This window comes from Ipomoea triloba, chromosome 5 (assembly GCF_003576645.1).
Source record: "Ipomoea triloba cultivar NCNSP0323 chromosome 5, ASM357664v1".
Classification (NCBI taxonomy): Eukaryota; Viridiplantae; Streptophyta; class Magnoliopsida; order Solanales; family Convolvulaceae; genus Ipomoea; species Ipomoea triloba.
Genome location: NC_044920.1, coordinates 11,345,283 through 11,365,959, shown reverse-complemented (window position 1 = coordinate 11,365,959; position 20,677 = coordinate 11,345,283). Strand labels below are relative to the sequence as shown.

Here is a 20,677-nt window from a genome sequence, read left to right as displayed (position 1 = left end):
CTTTATTGTTCATCTCCACAAAAACACAGATAAGCTACAACAAAATGAAAACACAATCATCAGCTTTTAACTCTTAATATGGTAATAATACAATCATCTTTGACTTGAAGTGAGCACTAGAGGGAATCCGCTTGAGGAAATGAATGTAAATTCTTAGCAAGAGAGAATCAAACTGTAGATAAGTGTGGGAGGTCATCTATACTTTAACTATGAATATGCTATACTTGAATGCAAAACACAAAGCTTTGCAGCTCAATGTTTTTGCACAATAGAGGTTAATCCCCCAAAGCATGCAATTGACTCCAACCCCCCTCACATCTCTGGTAAGTGTTACCAATATCCTCATCATGAATGATATTGTGAGAAAATATAAAAATAGAAAATGAATATAACAAGAATAATGTTGAAAGCATACCTTTCCTTTGAAAGACTTTGCAGCTTCTTGGAATGAGGGAAAAAACTTGTCTGAGTCATTTGAAGTGGCAAAAAGAATTAACTGAGGAGGAAAAGAAAGGTGTAAGCATAAACAATGATGACTAATCTCAATGTAAAATTTGTCTATAAAACTAAAAATGTAGTCATATAAAGCTAAATTGATGGCTATTTTAACCCAAGGAATTCCTTTGCTTAAAACTAGACAAAGTAATTTACTCATTCGAACCAATAGAATGATGCCAAACTAGTAAAAAGAACAATATAAAGCTCAAAGACCTGCAATAAGTCAGTCTAATAGTCTATACATTGAGAATGCAAGATTAACTTAAGTTTCACCTGTTTCTTGATTAGATTTTCAAATATCTCCGGTGCACCTTCCCTGGTGAAGTAGTTGACAAGAGGAAGCTTGTTCTCATAAACAAATTCAGCTATTGCTGATTTTGTGAACTGACCACCTGCAAGAACACAAGAAAATTATTAAACATTGCTTGTGAATAACATTATAACATTAAATCTTTAAATCATGACATCCAAAATACTAACCAAAATGGTTAATTTTTTCAGTTTCTTTTTTAATCAAGACAAGAACTGGACGTTTGGCTTGGGGATCAAGGTGGAACAGCTTTGCTACATCAGGATTGGCAGTTTGATAGAAGTTGACATCATCTTCAAGTTGTGCAGCAGCACCAAGTTCTTCACTGTGAGCGCCCTGCAGACATTATATAAATAAGTACATACGTGCACGTGTGTAGAAAGAGAGAGAGAAGTTGGCGAGTTTATTTACCATAGATTACATCTGGAAGTCTGGAACTGAAGAACTAGTGTAGATAGCGATATGCATAAGCTTCTTCAAAGTGACACACAAAGTAGCTTGCATTTTTCATGATCCTTTTGAAGAAGACTAAAACAAAGCTCCTTTGTTTAACAAGAACACACTGATATCTGAAAGCAAACAAGATGAAAAGAAAATGGATAAAGAAAAATGATGAATAAAAGATTGAGTTTGGAGATAGGGATCTTGTTCTTTGCCCAGGGGAAACTCATATAGTCAAGTTAATATCATAAAGTATATAGCTCTCCAACTAGATAACTGCATCATACAGTGACCATAACCAAAAACAATATGGTAATAATATTATAACTAAATTAAATTATAAAAAGAAGAAGAAATGCATCCCAGCTATAACTTAACAGAAATGAATTAATTCATTAATTATGGGCTTAGAGCAAGTAAACAACAGGGCCATCTCTCAAGGTACAAGATGCTTTAATCAGCAGAATCATCCATAGAAAGGTGAAGTAGCTTGTGTTGTCCCTATCCAAGATTCCATACCTTACCTGACTAGTTCCTAAAGCACCTCCTCATTTCCTTATAAGACTTCATTGAACACAACTTTGGAGTGTGGAGAATGGTGTAGACAAAAGCTCTATAAAAGTTTTATCTGATCAAGTATCAAGACACGTTAGAATTCAAAGGGTGACAGCAGACTACACCAAGCAATTTCAAATCCATTACAGGTACATAAAAACTATTTATAACTTGTCATGATACTTCAATTCCTCATAATGTGGAACTTACTTTGTAATTTCAAATTAAAGACAACAACATGTCCTTAATAATACAATCCAAATATAAAATTATCAATATCCATTATATTACTTCACAATCCAAATTAATTACCAATGGGCAAAGATAGCTGCTTCCAGTTTCTTCTTGACAAGTTAGGCGTTAAGGAGTAAGGACCCTGTTCATTGCAAAATTGTGATACTGCAAACTGCATAAGATATGGAAATAAATCACTTATTCAATTAATCACAACAATATTCACAACCAAATCAATGAACTCATATCCATCAACAATAATCATAGAAATTAAAGAAAATATAAATAATCATAAAAATATAATTATTAGTTTATTAACACTTACCAGAACACAGTGTAGCACTGGAGTAGCCGTCCAATCCAGACGTCCAGTGGTAGAGCAGGCGAGCAGCAGTCGCAGTGGCGGAGCAGGGCTGGTCACAGTCACGGTCTCGCAGAGCAGGGCGGAGCAGTACTTATTCTCGCCGTCGCCGTCGTCGTCGCCCGTAGGCCGTCGCTGGAGTCGCTGGTTGAGGTCGGCAGTCTCGCAAGGAGGAGCTGTCGTCTTCGTCTCGCAAGGATGAGCTCTCGATTGAGTTGGGGGAAGCGATAGAAGGTTAGGGATTAGCTATTTGAGAGGGAAGAATTTTTTGTTCTAAGAGGGAAGGAAATTTTTAACGAAATATGTATGTTTAGAAAGGGGTTTTTTTTTTTGTAAGAAAAACTCTTTTTAAATATAATTAAGTTTTTATTTTTTTTATAAAGAATCTAGATATTAAAAAGTGTAAGAAATGAAAAATTAAGACTTTATTTTTTTTTTTATAATAAGACTTCATTTTTTTCTTGATTAAGTAAGTATATAAAATGTTTTTTTAAGTAAGTATATAAAATATATAGACAACACACTAACGACCACGGATCAATAATTGATGGACAATCAATCTCATACTCAATTTCAATCCACAATCGCATTTGTTTTTGGAGTTCACAAATCTAAAGTATTTGTATTTAAAATATATATAGTGAACAAAAATATTGATCAGAATAGGAAAATTATATTATTATTAATTAGGGTGTGAGGCACAATAAATAATTTTCAACTATAATTCGAAATGTATTGATAAATCATACAAATATAATTATTTTCAACTATAATAATTCAAAATTAATAATTAATAATAATAATAATTAAAAAAAATTGCCGGATTCCGGCAGTGCGACGGAGCGGCGGCGCGGAGGTGGAGGAATCCCGGCGACGACCTTCGCGGCTGCGGACAGCGACGGCGCGGAAGACCTCGCGGCGACGACGGCTTCTCCTCAAGGCGATGGCGACTTCTTCTCGTGGCGATGGTGGGCTTCGCGGCGACGGCGGCTTCTCCTCGCGGCGACGACGGCTGGACGGAAGACGACGACAAGTTTTGAAACACGACGTCGGCTGTGATTTTGAATCCCTAATTTTGAAGCACGACGTCGACAGTCTACTGTACATGTACCGTTGAATCCCTAATTTAATTTGAAGCACAAGTAAGGTCTAAAATTGAAGGTATTTGGACTATATTCAAAACCCTTCAACGTCGGTTATTTATAATAACCGACGTTGTAGGTATAAATATTATAAATCGGCGCGATACGACGTCGGCTAGGAGTGGTAGCCGACGTCGTATCGCAATCGGGCTTAATGATACGACGTCGGCTACCACTCATAGCCGACGTCGTATCGATGGCCGAATGCCATTATAGGCGCGATACGACGTCGGCTAGGAGCGGTAGCCGACGTCGTATGCGCCAGGCCTAATACTAATGGGATACGACGTCGGCTAACCAACCTAGCCGACGTCGTATCGATGCCCGAATGCAATTATAGGCGCGATACGACGTCGGCTAGGTCGTCCGCCGATGGCTAATATACACGATACGACGTCGGCTAATCTCTTAGCCGACGTCGTATCGCACCGTAGTCTAATCTACACCCTTTAACGTCGGTTATTAGTAAATAACCGACGTTAAAGGGTTTTTATTTATTTTTAATTAATTAATGAACCTTTAACGTTGGGTAATTATTTAGCCGACGTTAAATACCCGACGTTGTATGTGATTTCTGTAGTAGTGCTGATCATATTTCGTATTCTGGAAATGAGTATCATGTATTCAGTTCCGAGTCTGGAATATGTGTATTGGGGTTGCACTTGCGGTGCACTTGGGCAGTATAATGTGTCCCGTACAAGAGTTCCGTATGTGTCTGAGTAGTATGGAGTGGCGAAAAGGCGTGTTCCGTCGATGGGATGGATCTGCCTCTTGGTGCGGAAGAGTGTGGCGGGCCTCTGGGCTCCGCCGGGGAGTTCCGTGAGAGAAAACTGTAGGGTGTGGCGGTGTGGACTGTTCCATTCACCTGTTCCGTCAGTTCAACTCATGTTTCTGTTCCAATGAGCATTTTGTGGTCTATTGACTCTGTTGTTTCACCTTTGATTATGGAAAGTGTTCAGAGTATATTATTGAGTATTCCACTTTGATCCGTGAGTATTTATTCATGATCATTAGTCGTTTATCTTGAATTATTGAGCTAGTATTGTGGTTGAGTCTCTGTCTATTGTTCTGAGCATGTGCTGTGTCCATGTTCTGAATCTGAGTATGAGTATGAATTATTCCTTTGGGTTTGACTATGAGCTTGATGTATTGAGACCTTGAGTGCTCATGAGTATTTCTTGGCTTATTGAATCTTTAGTACCCTTGGGGGAATGGTTGGTGGAGTTATGGCTTTACTTGTGGTTGTTATTATGAGAGGAATTGTTGAGCTATGTTGCCTTTGTGTTGGTTGGGCTAGGTTTGCCTCTGTGATAATGGGCTCGTGTCTCTCTGTGATAATGGGCTCATGTTACCTCTGTGATAATGTGCTCGTGTTGCCTATGTGATAATGGGTTTGTGCCTCTGTGATAATGGGCCCGTGTGCCTCTGTGATAATGGGCTCATGTTGCCTCTGTGATAATGGGCTCGTATGCCTCTGTGTGATTGGGCTCGTATGCCTCTGCGGTTGGGCCTTATGCCTATGTGTTGTAATATTGGTACGGACGGTTGGTATTATAGTTTAGTGGTTGCGGTTTGGATCTTATCCTTTGTTTTGTGGTTTGGGGTCACTCTAATAGAGTGATGTGAGATTGTGTTTGGTTGGTTTTACTTGTGAGTATTCTGTTGAATTTATGACTCAGTTGGTATCTTGTTATAGAATTGCTATCTTATGCATTCGTTACGTGTTATTGGATTCGTTGGAAGAGTCTTTGGTTGTTGATTCATCCGATTTAAATAAAGAACAGTTCCGTTGGTGCATATATTCTATATGCATGTGTAAACCTATTTACAACCTATGATATACTATGTATTTCTCACGAGTGTGAGTGGTTGATTATTTAGCATTTCTTTGCTAATGTTTTCCTAACTGTTTTCCAGGTATGGAGTAGACTGGGCCGAGAGTGCGCTAGAGATAGATCTACCTCACCTTATGCTTAGTCAAGTGATCTGTTTAGACGTATTTTTAGGCCTGTGTGCCTTAGACTATGTTTATGTATTGACTATTTCAGTTATGTTTACTTTGATGGATTAGTATTGTGGATTCTTTGCCTGTGCATCTAGGTTCAGATTTGCCTAGATGTGGCATGACACCCTTTGAGTACTAGTATGCTTCCACTTTACACTGTTGTTAGTTTTGAGATTTGCTAGCTTTTATATTAATTAAGTATTTGCCTATCTCAACGTGAAATTTTAGGGGTGTCACAAATGATTTCTTGGATTAAAGAGGTATCTCTACTCTACTCTTACTTTTGTTAATTGCATTGCTATTTCAATTTAATTCCCTTGTTGCTATCTTTTGTTTGTTTCTTTTGATTTGAATGGTGATTGTTTAGATTAGATTAGGGGATTGGTGGCTCCAACCTAGTTGATGTGATTGATTTGTTGAAATGCTTCCATTTGATTGTAGAGATGATGAGTTAGGGTTCTATTGGCTTGTGTGGTTGATGATTCATTTGATTTGTGCCAAATTGTGGCCACATTAGGTAGCAAAGTTAGGGGAAGTGTGGATTGCGCGATAGCGGATCCACACGAATCCTAATCAACCACATCCTCGCCCTTAATCCGAGAGGATGAAGCCCAGGAGGAGTGGTAGACCAAGTGTTCGATAAAATGCCCCAACCGAATGAGGACTTGGGAGTCTGAGTGTGACGCCACTCGGTGGTGGTGCCGTGAGCTCCCTATTTTGAGTCCGAATCACATTGTCTATAATCCCCTTAGTAGGATCAACCGCATGAGCTAGCTAAGACTTCCAATCCCCGTTCCTTTTCGTTGTTTACCTTAACTTACCATTGCTTCCCCTTGTCTTTATGATTCTTTTATTTTCTAGCCATTCATGTAACTTTTATCTCTTAACCTCCTAAATGCCAACACATAATTCAACTCCAATTTGTCATCCTTGAGAACACAACACTCGGGGAACTTTTTCCTTGTTTTACCACCTACCTTCCACCACCACTAAAACAACAATATCACTTCCTTAAATAGCCTTCCCAAAATTGCCCTCTTTAATTTTCCTTCCACCTAGCCTATCTACGTGTAATCCACGCATGGAGTATGGCGTGGACACACACTGGATTTGGTCCACATCGGCTCCACGCGTGGATGTATCATCTGGTTGCCCCGGGACTTCTTCTTCGCTCCAAGTGCTCGTTATGTCCTTATACATTGCCAAGTGGCTCCCGGGACCTGTAAAGCATTCTAAAACACACAAGAGATAGCTTTGCACGTGGTCTACTCATTAGAGCATAAAATGTCATAAGTTTAGTCACAAAAAGACACTAAATTACTATCAATTCACCCCGATATAGACCTTATTTCATAGTTATATTAGGTGCTTATCAAGTTTACACACTTTAAACCTTGCTTGCCCTCAAGCAAGACAATTCAAATTTTAAGCACACAAGTACCCGAAGATAACTATGCTTACTCAACTTGGACTTTTGGTCAATTCGAAAATGAATGCGAGGGCTACCAGAGAGGGGGAAATCCTACATGCTATCTACAAAGAATGTTGGCTGGATGTCATACAACTCAAGAAATATTTTCGGGTAGCAAAAATCCTTCATAGATAGACATTTAAGCAACAGGGACACACTTCTCACATCATGTTCAAGCATGCAAAACAATTTATATTCACCTCTCATTTAGCTAGGGCCTTCAAGCCGATACCACTAGTGGGAACGATGTACACTCATTAATCAACCCTTCCAACTGAACGCCAAAGCCCAACAAGTAAGATAAGTGAAGATAGGGGCATGGACCACTCACAGCCAATGGCTTGGGGCGGTCCCTCTTTCTTCTCACTTCCTAGGGTAATGTCATCGGGTGTCCGACTTCACATGGATCTCCACGCTTTTCTGAAGGTCGGTGCAATGGGTACCCGAACCCTAGCAAAGCGGCTCACCTACTCTCTTGTTTTCTCATCTCCTAGGATCATTTCGCGTAGACAACCGACTTCACGTTGAGCTCTACACTTTTTCGAAGGTCAGTGCAATGGTTGCCTACATCCTAGCGAGATGGATGGCTTTCCTCGGTTCTTACCTCTATGAGTGGCCTTTTGCCTTTTCTACTTTTCTTCATAAATCCCCTCATGCCTTTTTTCTTAGGATTTTAGGGATTTTTCACTCTAATGCTCACCAATAGGCTAACCTTTTGCCCCATGCCCTACCAAGGTTAGTTCAATTCCGGACTTTGCTTACAATATCTTTCTCAAACTAAAAAGTGCACACTCCCACTCTGAGAGATCCTTTGTAACACCCCGTAAATTCGTTCAAGCCTTGAGACCAGTAATCGTTTCCGCCGGATGATTTATTTGATTTAATTGGGCTTAGTCTTTCCAATTGATATATATATATATATATATATATATATATATATATATANTACACTTTCTTCTTCAAGATCCAAGATCAAGTTTGCTCTTTTAGGATTGATAAGGCTTCGGTAAGTGTTTATCTTTAGGAATATACCTTGCATCATGTTATTTTCATAACCTTTATACAAGTTCTTATGTTGTTCTTTTGGGGATCTTTTGGGAAAAGATGATCAAGATGGAGGTGAAGCTTTGTAGGGAGTTTTGAGGGTTCTCGGGTGAAGTGTGCTTCAAGAGGTAACCATCATGTCTCACAAAATCTATTTTACACTCTCAATCTATGATATTATTTGGTGTATTGGAATCCTGATAATTTCCTTGCTGTTAGCCTATTTGTTGTTGTCTGTGAAGTCATTTTGATGGATTATGGACTTGTGTTCTTGATCCTTTGCATATAGATGTTTATGAACATTTGTTGGTATGGATTCCTTGTTTATTTGGCTTCTGGGAGATGTAATCTGGACAATCTGATCTTATTTTTGTATTCTGGAATTGAACTCTACGTATTCTGTCTTGATCTGTTATGGGAAGGGTTGGATCACACTTACAGAGGAAACTAATGGAATAATGTGCCCCGTTGGTGCCTTCCGCAAGTGTGAGGCGGTGAGGAGTGGCGGAGTGAGGTCCTCCGCCAGGTGTGAGGCGGTGAGGAGTGGCGGAGTGAGGTCCTCCGCCAGGGAGCTCCGTCTCCTTCTTACGGAAGGGGGTGGCGGAGCCAGGGAGCTCCGTCTCCTTCTTACGGAAGGGGGTGGCGGAGAAGGTGGTTCCGTTAGGGTGTTCCGCCAGGTCTTCTTGGATTCTGGTTCCAGTGAGTTGTTCTGTGATTTGTTATCTGTTTGTTCCACCTTTGATTCTGGATTTTTATTGGGATATCTTGTTGAGTATCTGACCATGTTTTGGAGTGTTTATTCACATCTCTTGGTTCATTATATGAGTCTATGTAGTTGGTTGAATTCTTGGTTGTATTCTCTAGGAGTTGGTGGTGTTCATATGTTGAGATAAACACTGTGTGTTGTTTGTTCTTGGGATGAGTTTGAGGATGGATATGGAGTGGTGGATCCTTGAGTACCTTTTGGTTGTTGGTGGGTGAACTAATTGTGGACACTATTTGACTATGTGGGACTGATTTTGGGCTTTTGCCTCTGTAATTAGGTTTTACCCCTGTTGTTGGGTTTATACCTCTTTGATTGGGCTCTCGCCTCTGTGATTGGGTTTATACCTCTGTGATTGGGCTCTCGCCTCTGTGATTGGGTCTATACCCTTGTGATTGGGCTTTTGCCTCTGTGATTGGGTTCTTACCCCTGTGAACTAACTTTCGGGCTTGGTGTTTGGTGTGAGAATTGGTACTTGGGTTGGAAGTTAAGGTTTTGGTGCTTATCCTTGAGTTGAGGTCTATTTGGTTTCTTGTTGACTCTTGAGTTGTATTGTATCTTGTTGATTATTGGTTATTCTTGAATATATTGCGGTTTGGTTGTTTCTTATGAGTATTCGGTTGAGTTTGTGATTCGGTTGGATATTGTTATTGTTGAGAAGTCTTGGTTTATATATTCTTTCAGCTTGTTGTTGTTGAGTATCCGATTTTGAATATCGAACAGTTCGTTGGTGTATGTATATTCTATATGGGTGTGTAAACCTATTTACAACTTACTATATATCTATACCTCCTTGCGGGTGTGAATGGTGGTTGCTTAACAGTCTTTTGCTAATGGTTTCTTGTATGTTTTCCAGGTATGCAATAAGTCTAAGTGAGAGCGAGCTAGAGCTTATCTATATGAGGCAGCTTAGACATAGTTTCGTTGTTTAAGACTTATGTTTTGGGCCTGTGTGCCAATATGAGATTCTATATACTTTTGTTTTAGATTTGGATGTTTGGGATATGTTTTGAGGATTTATTATCTATGCAGTTCAGTTTTTATTAGCCTGTGCATCTAGGCCGTGTTTTCTTACCTAGATGTGGCATGATACCCCTTAGGTTATAAATCGTTTCCGCTATGTTATGTTTTATGGTTGAGATAGGCAGTTTTTGTGTTAAACACTAGTACAAACTTGACAATAAAAATTAGACGATCGATATCTGTTGTTTAGAAAAAAGATACAAAAACATGTGCGGTGGCAATTTTGTAATTCTTTAAACAACAATTAGCCCTTGTTGTAGCGCACAACAGTTGCTAAAAGTGTAATTTTAAAAAAATCAGGGTCTTCTCACGACTGTTCTAAATACAACAGTATCTAAAAGTGTCCTAAATTTTATTCAACCCTAGCTCCTTATCTCTTTTGCGTATTATTCTCAAACCTAGCTAAAGCATTAGGCGACAGCTGCGAGACGTGAACCTCAGCGACCACCATCGGAGAGAGCATCTGTGACGACCTTGAGCAGCAGCGACGAGGACGAAGGAGCAGCGGCGACCACCGTCGAAGAGAGAAGCTTCGACGACGAACAGAGGCAGTGACGACGAAGGGCTTGAGCAGTGGCGACGAAGAGAGAGTAGCGGCGATGTCGACCAGCCTAGCGGCGTGTGCAGACCGGTGGCGACCTCCAGCGGCTACGAACAGCGTAGACGACGAGCAGAGGCGCGACATCTCCGGCGGCGTTCGCGTTCCTTGGTACGGTCCGTTTTCTTGCATCAATCTTATGATTTGGTGATCCGTTTGCTGACGATTTAACTTATTTCATATTTGTTGTGTTTTCTTCTTCCTGAATGATTTGCACAGTTTTTTTATGTTAAAAAAATGTTTTTGATTAAATTGTAGTGTAGCATCCTTTCTCCTCTTTTACACACAATGACCTAGAACTTGTCAAATAGCTACTACCACCCTTTCTGGCTAAAATGTCACCGGAAATTGGCCAATTACAGTCGGAAAATTGTGAAGTTTGAGCCAGAAATATGTTGGGAGATTGCTTCGTGTTACAACTGAAGTGGAGGTTGCTCTTTGTTACTCATCTAAGTTTGGGTAATTTGTAGATGTGGTGAAAGTATAGGTTAGAAACTGAAATCTAGTAGTGAGTTGAAGAAATTATGTTTGTTTGTAATAAGAACTTAATCTGGTTTACTTAGCAGACATTTTAATAATGGACGAATATAAGTTTATGGCATAATTATGTAATGAAAACATCTTTGAACTTGGCAAAGTTTTGTGCTTTTTGAGAAATCAATTTATTGAGGGCTTGTATTATTGGGAGTTTAAGATGCCATATAGTTCATTTACTAGTTTCTTGAATTGATTATGACTATTTCTAGTCTTAGTTTCAGTAATTGGATCTGATTCTTCTTGTTTGGCATAAAAGAAGCATTTAAATTAGGTTCAAGAGAGGGTTGGTTATCTAATTGTGAGATTATCACACAAAAAATTCAACAGTTCAAGTAAGTTTTAAGATGGCACACATTGCTGCAAATCATTTTACTTGAGTGGCTCATCCAGGTTGGTGTTCGATCTTCTGGTCAAAAGGCTTTTTAAACTTTGTATGGAATTTTATACGCATTCATTTTGACAAGTTACTTGTCTACTTCCTTCCTCTTTTCTGTGCATTCCCCTCTACCCCCTTGAGTAATAGTAGTTGAGTTTTTGCTATAGGGTTTTCAAATGATCCTTTGTACAGGGAGCTGTGGCATGCCTGTGCTTGAATACGTTTCTTTAGTCATTGTGCCCCTCTTTTTATTTCATTTTGTTACAGCTTGAAGCATCTACCCATAAGGGAGTAGACCAGTAGCTTCCTTCGTTCAACTTACCAGAGAAATTTCTGTGCAGAGTTGTGAATGTTCGTCTTCAGGTGAGTTAACTTCACACATTTGGGTATAAATAACATTTTCCTATGTTTGAATTAAATGCAAGTACCTCTACTTGTGTTGTAGGCTGAACCTGAGACAGATGAGGTGTATGCACAAATATATTTGTTATTAGTCCACACAATAACATAGATTATTGCCAAAGCTTCTGTCCTCATTGCCTCCATTCTCACCAATCTCATCCCCTTCTTCAGGTGCTTCAATTCTCATCATCATCTTCTTCTTCTTTTTTAATTTTTTTTTTCATTTTCATTCTCTCTCTCTCTCTATATATATATATACATACACACATACATGCATGCAGAGAACTATGGGTTAAATAATCAGGATCTTTAGTTTAAGTCTGCAGATATATGAATCTATCCCTCTATATCAAGCTCTCATATTAATTCTCTTGTTTGTTCTGAAATTTTGGATAAATTAGCTGAAACTAATGTTATGGCATTCTTAAACTTTAGATTTTTGGTCCATCAAAATATGTATGAGTCATATAAGTTCATTAATTAATTCATGATAAGATGCAATTGTTAGTAGTGAATTGTATTGTGGACTTCATGGTGTAAAGAGAATAAGATGCAATTAATTGGTGATCATGTGTGTTGAGTTATTCTATAGAACAATAGCATTGTAAACTCATGGGCAGAACTGCAGAAGTAGTTCATACCCCCTTTTGCTCAACATAAAATTTAATTTCAGTGTTAAGTGGATTGAAATTCTTTTTTATTTGGCTTTATAAATTTTTATGTTAATGACACCTAAATGGGAAGATGAAAGATTTAGATGTTTTAGAACTAATATGATGAATCAAAATACAGTAGAGGTATATGATTAATCCCATATGATTTAGCCTATATTTTTAATTACTTGGTCATATTCTGATTTCTTCACAGGGCTTGCAAACTTGTTTAGTGGATTTGCTATCATGGTATGACATTTTGTAGTATGTATTTTGTTTCATCTCCTGACACAAATGCCTCTGTTTCTTTTTTATATTAGCTAGGAAATTCAGGAGATGCTAATGCCAAAGACTCTAAAGGTTATAATGTTGCAAATAGACAAGCAAATAGAGGTAATTCTTTTCTTTTAATTGCATTGTCGGTTTTATCTGTGTTTTATGTAGTCCTTTCTATTTTGACAAGTATCTTTATAGTATGTAATCGGATTACTCACGTAGAACAGTAAACTTCTTATTCAGTTTAAGTTGAATGATAGTAAACTTTCTAAACAACATGCTTGCATCTTGTGCATATTTATCATATTTATGTTGAGTTTGATCTTCTGTAAAGCTCTAACATATAGGTAAGGATTTTGGTTATTGTCTTCTTGAGTCCAAATGATGTGAAATTACACCCCAAAAGCCAGTATTATAGAGGTATGTCTCACAAAGTTTTCTTGATTCTGATTGTTATTTGACTGCTCTTGCTGGCTGATTTTGCAGGAACCTCAACATATCCCACTGGCAAGTTTTATTGCCAGAATGCCGAACATCCGCCCCTCCTTATATATTCCTTGAGTGTTAATTATTGCATCTACGGTATGAATCCTTACATTCTTGTCATTTGGTTTATTAGCTTCTTTTGAAACAACAGAATGCCTAATTGTGACATCCAGTGAATTTATTTAGTCATTGGTTTGGGACTACTTATATTCATAATTAGTCTCTTAGAGTTACTTGTCAATCCCTTAGGCCAGTGGCTTTACTTCAATTCTTCAAGTATCAAAATTGATGTCAAGCTCTTAGATTGGCTAAGAATTAGTAGGGATGGATTGATAAAACATAGCCAACAAATTATCCATTCAGTTTTGATGAGCAAACTAGAAAAATATATGAAAATTTGGTCTTTTGTGTGTATTTGAGAAGAACCTCCACCCATGATGGTGATGTGTGAATCAATCTTATCATTACTCTTTAAGAAGTTGTATGTTTATGCAAGCAATGAAACTGGAGAGATGGTGAAGAATTTTGCCACATTAATCTATTCACATCCTTTGGTCATATTAAACTAATATGCAGATGTTGGTTCAGTATTGCCATTTTATATTGACTCCTAAGAGTGAGCAACTGGTCAACTAGGTAACTATTTGTATGCAGCAAATTTTAGGGCATGCAGTTCATGGAAATGCCTCTAACATCTCCTTGTATTTGTTTTTAATTTAGTTGCAGTTATATTCTAACATCTCCTTGAGATTAAGTCACTTTGTTCTAGTTGGTACTAAATGTTTGCCATGAATTGTGTTGTAGTTTAGATTATATTGTGAATATTATTGCATGATTGAATACTTATTTGTTATTGCATGATTGAATACTTATTTGTGGATGATTAAATTTGATTATGTTGAATATAGATGAAATTTATTGTAGCAGGGAGCAATTATTCTTTTTAAAAAAAGGCAACAGGCAGACGCCTGTTGCCTAATTTTTTTTAAAAGAAAACTATAGGCGCCTGTTCCTATATAGGAACAGACGCCTAAAGAACCCATTAGCGACTGCAAACAACAGACGCCTGAAGTCACGACTTTTAGCGTCTTGTTCATATGCACCTGTTGCAAAACAGACGCAAATGACCTTTTACAACAGACGCCAATGACACTTTTTGTACTAGTGAAAGTTTAGCTATCTCGGCTTGTAAAAAGTTGGGGTGTCACAGTTGGTATCAGAGCCTGTGTTGAGGTCTAAGTAGAGATCCTAGGGTTTGAAATCTGAGACTTTAGGATTTGATCAGTAGGAATTAAGGTGTTTGAGAATCCTAGGATGTGTGAATTCTAGGATGCGCGGTGAGGATTCGCTTTAGTTGCTTATATCTTGTTGTTGTTTGCCTTGTTTGCTTGTTGTTGTGAGCTTGTTCTCACTTTCTTCTTGCGCGTTGGGAAGGCCGACCGCAGCGCTACCTCTCTTTTCGTAGCTTATCTTTCTCGTTAGTGATCATGGTGCCACCTCGTCGACGTGAGGACTTCCAGGACGTGCCTTATGGTGAACAGCTGATGCAGAATCTGCAACGCGATGGTTCAGAACAACCAGCGTGGGCAGCCGGACCTTGTTAGGAGGGTGGCGGGGCAGCACCCACCCTTCTTTGACGGGCAGGAGGATCCTGTGATCCTCGAGGAATGGGTGAGAGCCTTTGACAAGATTTTAGAAGTGGTGGAGTGTCCACCGGGCCGGCGGGTCGAGATGGCTAGCTTTTATCTACAGGAGGAAGCCGATCTCTGGTGGGTCCATGAAGGGCCGGTGATGAGGCAGGAGTAGGGTTTCGGTTGGGAGTCTTTCAAAGACAAGATGCGCGCCCGTTTCTATCCCGTGCATGTGAAGGCCGCTAATTAAGAGGAGTTTCTCCACCTTACGCAGGGATCGCGGACTGTGCAGGAGTACCACAAGCGCTTTTTGGAGTTAGCTCGCTTTGCCCCGACGTTGGCCCCTACTGAAGAGAGTCGGATCGAGAGATTTGTAGCTGGGTTGAATTTGGACACTCGTATGGCGCTGGTTGTGTTCAAATTTCAGACGTTGAGCGAGGCCTATAGCAGTGCTGCTGATCACTATCGTGTGTTGACCATCCGGCGAGGAGCGCAGGATCGTTCTAAGAGGCTGGGGGAGGGTAGTGCCTCCGACTCCAAGAGGCCTAGGCCTGGAGGTTCCGGTTCGGGAGGGGGTTTTCAGAGGAGCGGCGCCAACAGTGGAGGTGCATCTCGCCCTGGCTCGGGGCAGGGGACCTAGGAGTGATGGAGTCCGTGGGCGACACTTCCACTGTAGGAGATGTGGAAGAGACCATCCAGGGAGAGATTGCGAGGGACAGCTAGTGGAGTGCTACAGTTGCGGGCTGAGAGGACACAGAGCTTACGAATGCATGTCCAGAAAGGGAGGACCGTCCCAGTCCAGACCGGGTGCAACCCCGGGAACTCAGATAACGACCCGATCTTCCAAAGAGACCGAGGGCAGTGGAGGAAGCAAGTCGAGTGGAGGCCGAGGGCAGCAGGCTGGGCCGCAGCAGAAGAAGATCTTTGTGATGGGCCGGACTCAGGCAGAGGCTAGCGGGCTTAATGAAGGTAACCCTTGAGCTTAATCTCTAATTTCATGGCATGTAGGTGTTTTTAGGGACCTTTCTCTAAGGAGCATGTAGTTGGCTGAACCCTTAAGTGACCTTGCGCTTAGCCTAGAATTTTTAAAGTAGCGTTTGAGTGATGAGTTCGGGACCAAGAAGCTCATGAACTTAAGTTCAAAGAAAAGAAAGGAAGAAGTAAAGAAGTGGAGCCAGAAACGAACGTTCGCTCGCGCCAAGACTCAAACCCGTATCCAAGGACTAGTAGTAGAGGGACTGGACCATCCAATCGCGTCATTTCGTTAGTCTTAGGTCGCAAGATCGCATTTTCATTTCATTTTGGGTGAGTGTGACGGTGCAGACGAGGAGAGCGGAGCAGGGCACTCCGCGGGAGCGATCCGGGTGTGTGCGCGGAAGAGAGCGATGGGATAGGGTCTTCCGCGAAGCAATTCCGCCAGGAGAAGAATGACAAACCAGCGGATCAAGGAGTTCCGCTGAGATGTTCCGCAAGATCAAAGGGTACATGCGTCATTTTCTTTCCCCCAGATTAAAACCCTACCATCGGCTCCTTTTGTTCCGTCCTTCTCCCCCGTAGCAGCAAGCAGTCCAGTGCTCTCCGTGGATCTTCTCCGTCAACGAAGCAGACGGGTTCATCGTCCATCGCTAACGACACACGCAAATGCATCTCTTCTCTGCTTCTGGTTCTTTCCTACTGTAGCAGGTGGTTTAGTAGGCAATAGCTGCAAACATGCCAAGAAGAAATCAGGCTGTAGGAGGTGAAGGTCAGAGCAACATTCAATATTCCATTATCGATGGTAAGGCTCTTGACCCCTTACATTTCTCGCCTGAACTCGTGAACATGCTAAATTTTCAAGGCTTGTTGGAGCAATTCCTGCGGATTGAGAACGTAGTTTACCCCAATTTGGTCCAACAGTTTTATCATAATATAAAGGTTAAGAAAGTTAACCAAGTGCCTGTTCTCACTTCGATAGTGAAGGGTGTGAAGATTACCTTTGACCCTCCTAAGCTTGCTAGATTACTCAGTTTGCCGTTAGGAGGTGTGAATCAGTATGAGCGTCACTACTGGATTGAGACGCAGGAGGTGGGTTTCCGAGATTATTTGCGGTATATGATGGGGCAAGATGAGGGCATCACATTGGATGCCAGGCCTATTAAGCATGACCTGACTGGAGAGCAAAGGATTTTGACTTTGCTTATAGGAGAGAGTTTGTTGCCGAATAGGAACAATAGTAAGGAGGTGGCTGGGATAGAGTGCACTTTTGCGTACTTTCTGAAGCACCGGGTTAAGTTTGACTTGCCCAGTTTGATGATCTCTCATATGGAGTTCTGCAAGACGGCCAAGCCTCGCAACCGACCCTATGGGATGATTCTGAGTTGGATCTTTCAGAAGAAGCGGGTGAATACGACCGGGGAGCTAGCTAGGCAGCCGGTTCATAGCACTTTCAATGCTCCGAGTCTACAGTACTACAGTTTGTTCCAGGTGGGCGGGAATGAGTATGTCACGGCCCACGAGTTGAGCAGGATGCCAGCGGATGAGAGTAGAGAGCTTATAGAGCGTTTCCACATTCCTCACAAGAGGCTGAGAGGGTTGGTCGCACCTCAGCAGGCCGAGCGGGCGGATGACGACGAGGAGGACGACGAGTTTGAAGAAGAGTCTGAGGAGGAGGAGGAGTCTGAGGATGAGATTGACCGAGAACACCGGAGGAAGGAACATCATGACCTCCCGGTTTCAGCGCAGCCAGTTGACCCCGTACTTCTACAGTTGTAGGAGATGCATCGGATGGTGGAGGCTAGGTTCACATCGTTGGATTTGAGAGTGGACCGCGGCTTTCAGCGCTTGGGCTTCATCGAGGCCAAGCTAGGCATTGAGGTTCCACCTGAGTATCTGCATCCCTATGTAACACCCCAATTTTCACATCTAGGATTTATTAAAAAATCCCTAATAATACAATACATTGCGGAAGCATCTAACCAGCAGAAAACTGGGTGTTACCGCCACGCTTAGGTATCTCTCCTATACCCAAACGCTAAGGCTAAACTTACAATACCAAATAACCACATCAACATCCAACTTAATACATATGGGAATACTTCTTCTAGGGTGTCTGTTCTAGGGTAGACCTCAACCTCAACTTCCATCCTATTCAGAGCTTACGCTAGACAATATCTGATAAGAGACACGGTGAAGTGTAGTTAGCACGACGGCTAAGTAAGAAAATCCATTGTCACTTAAGAGTAGACAAAGGTTTGAAAACATAGATAATCTGAAAGCTTTATAAAGTTTTACCCATGATTTGAAAATCTACCTGCAACCAAACGATTTATGGATAGCATAATAGCGTATAAATGTTAAATCATGTAAAGCTTTTCTCAAATAAGAATAATGGCATAACTGACGCTCAAAATCATTTTCATGCCCTTTTCAGACAAGTTTGCAAAATTTCACATTTCCAGGAATTTCATCATTTGCAAATAGAACCGTAGCTCTAGTGCTCATAATAATCTGAACCGCAGCCCAGAGTAACAATAATTTTCATAGTCAAAAATTCACTTAGTTTCCCCTGAGTAAGCGCGAGGTTTTCTTTTTGAACATTTCTCAATTCCCTTTTTCAAACCTTGGGCCGTGGCATTTCCCAGCCTTCCCGTAGGTCTCCTTATCCCAACCTCGGGCCATGGCACTCCAGCCCTCCCGTAGGTCCAACCTTATTCCAACCCCGGGCCGTGGCATTTAAGCCTTCCCGAAGGTCCCCACCTTATTCCAGAAACTAAGGGTTTGAAAACATTTTTTTCTTTCCTGGAATCAAATAGTATTTTCAAAATAAGGTTTTGGCAACCAAAATAGCATACGTTCTTCAACGTAAGTTTTTATAAACATTTTGGATATACCTCATATTCAAGTCTCATAAATCCCTATCTCAACTATCAATCATCAAATCTTAAGTGACAAAACCAACTTAAGGGATTTCTTACCTTCTAAGTAGCTTCTAAAACTGTAGAAAATATTGTGATCCTCTCCTCCAAATTTCCACCGAAGATCCTAAATAATTTCCACCATAATAACAATATTTTCAAGAATTCTTAACTTACAATTAAGTTCTAGGAAAGGATTCTAGGGAAGAAAACAAGGCTTTTAACCGAACAAAGATAGAATTTTACCGAATAGATGATGATCTTGGGAAGAAATTTGGCTATGAAGCTCCTTGAACACAAGGATGAAGATGAATTTCTCTCTCTCTTTTCCTCTCAATATTTCGAAAATGGGAGTGGAATGGGAAGAATGGAAGATCAAAGCTCTATTTATAGCAACTCAATAAGGGAAGAAACTTGGAGAGTAAGTTTATATGTTATATCTTGTAAGATAAGGAAGAGGATGCTTGGAGATCAAGTCTCAATTTGGAGCTTGGAGAGTAAGTCTCAATTTGGGGCTTGAAGAGTAAGCCACATTGTTTCTTATAAAGGAAGAAAGAAGAAACTTGGAGATCAAGTTTCTATTTAGATCATCTCAAAAAATTATTTTAATATTAACATGTGGCTAGAAGGAATGACACTTGTCACAATGCTATGGTAAATCTTGAAGAATAAGACTTCCTTGCCAGTTTGGGATTAATTCAGATATAGTTACGGTAGAAAATAATTTAGGGACAATAGAGTGGCTGCCTAGGTTCTAGAAGAGACAAAATAAAATTAAAACATAGATGATATCAGTCAAATAATTGGTATCAAATTGAAGAATACATGTGCATGCAGAAAGAAATTGGCAGAACACTGGATCCAGATTAAAAATATTATTGGGAGTATTTGGTAAGGTATTTTGATACCATTTTCTTCAAATATGTAGTTAAACAAGTCTAGAACCTACATATAAAATTTCATAGAAATCTAAGGAGTAGAAGTATGGTTTTTGAATTTGTTTCCAAAACTAGTCCAGAGAGAAAAATTCTGGACAGCACACTGCCAAGGGCAAAAACGTAATTTTTTGTGTTTATTCGCGGATCAAAATGACCAAAACTTTTGATGGACATCAAGTACTATAGGTTGGGGTTCTACCATAAAAATTTCAGGTAAAACGGAGTTCGGGAAGTATGTTTACCGAATAAATCTTTCGGACTGCGCCGAGCTGAAATTTTCTGAAAAATGAATAGTTAGAAACATTTTTGGCTAAAAATCATTTTGTAACAAAAATGGTGTATAAATTTCGGGGTGTCACACCCTATCCTTTCCAGGGTCCAGGCAGTTCGTCACAAGGAGGCCACCCAGGTTAGTTGAAAGCTTTTGTGCCTATGTTAGATCTTTGTTAGGAATCCTTTTGACCTAGGTGAGTAGCTAGTTTAGCTTTGCATGTTGTGCATGAGTTGAGTAACACCCCGTAAATTCGTTCAAGCCTTGAGACCGGTAATCGTTTCCGCCGGATGATTTATTTGATTTAATTGGGCTTAGTCTTTCCAATTGATATATATATATATATATATATATATATATATATATATATATATATATATATATATATATATTTCTTGAACCCGGAATTAATTATTTTATTCAAAAGACCCAATTCTTGATTTAATTCTTGTAAGAGATTTATTTAAATTGGATCCTTACAATTCTTATAAGTAAGAATATGTATATAATGGCCCAATATACATATATATTTATTCTTGAATGATTAATTTCCTACAAACTAGTAGTATAATACATAATGTGAGACCCATTTTATAAGGGCCCATTATTTCATGTCTTACCCTAGTTGATACATAATATATGTAATGATCTTTCCATACTAATATAAAAGCCTTGTACTTACAACCCTATTTCCCTTTTTCATCCTCCTTCAAATATATTTCATCCTATTCTTTCCACTTCTAAAGAACCCTAAGTAAATCTTACACTT

At 39.9% G+C, this 20,677-nt stretch overlaps 2 long non-coding RNA genes across 2 annotated transcripts; one reads left to right on the top strand and one right to left on the bottom strand.

The window, feature by feature from the left end:
• Positions 1–481: 481 nt before the first annotated feature.
• LOC116018966 lies at positions 482–1,095 on the bottom strand. The gene is made up of 3 exons (XR_004098650.1): positions 979–1,095; positions 772–890; positions 482–496 (listed from the first exon to the last, which is right to left on the bottom strand). It is a non-coding gene; the product is annotated as an uncharacterized LOC116018966 (long non-coding RNA).
• A 10,543-nt stretch (positions 1,096–11,638) lies between these two features.
• LOC116018983 lies at positions 11,639–13,315 on the top strand. The gene is made up of 4 exons (XR_004098653.1): positions 11,639–11,721; positions 11,804–11,931; positions 12,734–12,806; positions 13,176–13,315. It is a non-coding gene; the product is annotated as an uncharacterized LOC116018983 (long non-coding RNA).
• Positions 13,316–20,677: the final 7,362 nt, after the last annotated feature.